Consider the following 3887-nt stretch of genomic DNA (forward strand, 5'->3'; position numbering starts at 1 on the left):
GCTGTAACAAATCCTCATAAATTGGTGATTTATGACCACACAGATTTATTGTTACCCTTCTGCAGGTCAGTAATCTGAAAAGTGAAGTGTTGGCAGGCTTGCGTTCTCTTATGACTTCAGCGGCACAATACATTCCTTGGCATTTCCAGTTCCAGGAAACCACCTGTCTCCTTGGTTCATGGTCTCACTATCCCCTCTAAGCAGCATCCCTCCAGCCTCTGGTTCTACCTTCATATCTTCTTTTACTAACTTTAAATCTTTCGCCTCCCTGTTACAATGGGTCTTACGCTTTCACTAGAACCACCAAGGCAATGCAAGATGGCCTATGTCAAGACACTCATCATAAGCATACCTTTAATGTCACTTCACAGTATAAGGTAACATAGCCAAAGGTCATGGGAATGAAATGGTGACACATTTGAGAAACTGCTATGTAAATACCACAAATAGAAGTTTTAACAGTGTGACTCTGAATAAGTCATGAATCACAGAAACTGTAAGAAAATCTCACATTCAAAACTGAATGTTTTCCTTCCCAGCTATCAGAAGTGATCTCTCATCAACTGACTATTTATTTTGTTTACATAACTTTGAATTAGCATTCTCTGAATTTTCTTTCACCGTAAAGCCTAATTATCTTAGCAGAAGTTTATGAGCATCTCTCTGCTCTATGGGCTCTCAATAAATATGTTGATTCTCAGAATCGCCAAGTCACAGGAAGATACTTGAACTAAGCACTTTCCTATGTGAAGCAAAGCAAGACCTTATTAAGGATTATGTCAAAAATACTACCTTTCTGTACCTGTACTTCTTGCATTCCTTTGTGGTATTTTATGGCCTCAAAATCTCAGGCAAAATTCTAATATAACACACAATGTTGGAATTAGTCACTAAGTGAATCATTTCAGCAAATTTTACCCAATGTTAAGCACCTCCACTCATTGGAAGGAAATAAATAAAAACAAATTTTTATTATCTGGATTGCATTTGCCAATATTTGCACATCAAATAAAATCAATTCAAGAAGAATTTTTGATGGAAAATAGCCTAAAAGCAAATTTCAATCATCTGTAGAAAGAAGACGATACATAACTTCCCACCAGGTTTATACCTGGACAATATTCCATAAGGAAGCAAGGGGAGAGAGAGAGAGAGAGAGAGAGAGAGAGAGAGAGAGAGAGAGAGAGAGAGAGAGAGAGAGAGAGAGAGAGAGACACACACAGAGACAGAGAGAGACACACACAAAGAAAGAGAGAGACAGAGAGAGACGGAGACAGAGAGACAGAGAGACAGAGAAAGAGGAGATATAGAGAGATCAATAGAGAAACAAAGAAAAAAATTCATGTCATTTATATTATCATTTAGAAACTGTGACAGGAAGATGTGAAAATAAACCTTTCCTCTGGATATTTATGCTCTTGTATAATCACCTTCCCTTGAGTGTAGTCTGAACCCCGTAAAAATAAGGCAAAAGTGGGGGAATTTTTTTTCTGAGATTAGAGTACTAAAGTCTCCCCCACACACACACAACGAATATGCTTTTGGGAGAAGTTCCTACATTGAGTATCCCATAGAGGGAGATCCAGGTGTCAAGAAACTCATATTTCAAGCCAGAAATGGAAACTTCTCAGGCTCAGGTGTGTGAATTTAGAAGCTGCACTTCCCCTTGTTGAAGTGAATTGCTTCAGCTCTGCAGCCTTTTCAGATGCCTGGAGTCTAAAGAGCCAGGTACACTGCTCCAAATTCCTATGTAGAGATTGTAAATGAACGAATGTTATTTTAAGCTAGTAAGTTTTTCAGATGATTGTTATTACAAGAATAGATTACTAATACTAAAGATTTTACTCAAACAATTGTAATCCATCATTTAATTTTGCATATTCACTATATAAGTGCTCATTATAAAATAAAACCATAACAAGAGATGAATCATTTTTATTAGTGAATCCATAAAAAATAAACGATATTTCTTTTCTAGTTTTATGTTTTCCCAACTTCAATTATATGTCAAAAGCAACAAAAGCCCAGGAAAGTATTTAGTAATCAATTAATTGGTTCTTTGCATTGTTCAAAATTATTAGTAGGACTCCTAAAAGTATACACAACTTTAGTACATTCTTTCACACACTTTCCATTTTGGTAGTCCCAGCTGCACACACAAGGGCCATTAACTTCCTAAGAATAACATATTTTGTGACAACTGCTAAGTTTAGTTCTGGTACCCTAAAGCCATATAACTATGAGCTAGGATATGAAATCCTATAAAAAAGCAATTTCTTTTCAATTATGTATGAAGAGCTTGGTCAAAGTGACAAAAGTGTTTGAAAAGTACTGCAATTTTTAGCTACTACATATGCAGTCACAGTAGATGACTCATACCTTTATTAAACCTGAGATATTTTATATCATAGATTAAAAACAGTCCTTAGTCAATGTTCTTGAGCACATAATGAAATATCTCTCCAATCCCTTGTATCTACTGCTTTAGAATAAGTAGGACAGTTTAATTTGCCTCTTTCTGGGCAAAATGATCTAGCCATTTTTGACATACAAAACCACCAGTCAAATTTACTTAGCAACTTTATCTTCTGCTCAAATGAGTCCCACCACACACCAACTGGTCTCTGCTTCTGCTAAATGGTTTTGCAGTTCACGTTTTCCAATGCTAGTTTCCTTGGACAACTCAGGACCTCGTTCTGTAAATCTAAGTACTTGTCTGAACAAGCAAAGTTCTCAAAAATGAGAACAAAATTTATCCAAAACCTTACCAGACTTCTGGCTGCTGGTGCTTTCAATGCTAAAGGATGTGGTAGCCCAGTTTCCTCAGGAGATACTATGATCAAGTGAATGTCAAGGAAAAAGACTGACATGTTGCTACTTCTGCATATTTTGTCTATTTGGGAACAAACACATAAAGCAACTTGGCCTTAATTATGAAGCAAAGATATGACCAAAGGTTAACAGATCTTAATATTTGGGCCCACTTGGGATCTAGCTAAACAGAGTTTATTGAATTCTTCTTATACATAGTAGCTTCAATAGAACTTTGTTGATAAAATATATTACTGTCTCTGACTTGCTCCATTTGCTTATCTTTAGGCATTTTCAAAAGCCACATCATGAATTCTATAATTCCACCATTAAAGGAATGTGAGATTATTTTGGACACATCTTTGAAGATAAGCACTAAAGAAGTTAACTAAATAAAATGAGAGCCAATTAAGGCTACCTTATGTGATCTTTTATTCTTAGAAGTCCTGGACTTGGCAGGAAACAGCAGGGTATCTTTTTTTTTATTTTATTGAGAAACAAATATCAATGAGACAGTTTCAAAACTGATTAATAGGACCATTTCAATAATTAATACATCATACATTGTTGTCTTCTTAGTGGTTATCTGTAGCACAAGATGCAGACAGAATATCCTGTCCAAACACTACTCGTACAAATTTAACCTTTTCTTCTCTTTTCCTCTTGGGAAACAAGAATTTTTTTCATGTAAAATAAAATAATGATAATCTTAAATTTGGGCTTGTTATGAATGCAGAATCATTTTTGTTAGTGACAAGAATTATAGATTGACAATTTTTAATGGGAGAAAAAGGCAGTCTTACTAGAAAATGTAGATCCTACAGAATTTCTAAATTTTCCTTAATGAATGTATTTTACTTATGTAATGACTTAAGGTAAGCATCTTGTCTGTTCTTGCTTTGAGGGAGCGCTAAAGGTCCTACAGTGACAAAAGAGGTGAATAAGGTAGATAAGGACACACTGTAAGGACTCCACAAGCTCTCCTGGCTATGGGACAGCACTTGGCAGCAGCATTCACCATGACTTTTTAATCAAACCTCACAAAGACACTCACGAAAGCTGAATTCCAGAATTCA

General features: G+C 35.7%; 1 protein-coding gene and 1 pseudogene across 1 annotated transcript in view; one reads left to right on the forward strand and one right to left on the reverse strand.

Moving 5' to 3' along the window:
- Ppfia2 (PTPRF interacting protein alpha 2) overlaps nt 1-3887 on the reverse strand; it is a 536445-nt gene that overhangs the window by 456445 nt on the left and 76113 nt on the right. The window lies entirely within an intron of this gene.
- The window catches only part of LOC105742305, a 17395-nt pseudogene that overhangs the window by 12175 nt on the left and 1333 nt on the right, over nt 1-3887 (forward strand).

The sequence above is a fragment of the Octodon degus genome, unplaced genomic scaffold (genome assembly GCF_000260255.1).
Source record: "Octodon degus isolate 3935 unplaced genomic scaffold, OctDeg1.0 scaffold00004, whole genome shotgun sequence".
Lineage (NCBI taxonomy): Eukaryota > Metazoa > Chordata > Mammalia > Rodentia > Octodontidae > Octodon > Octodon degus.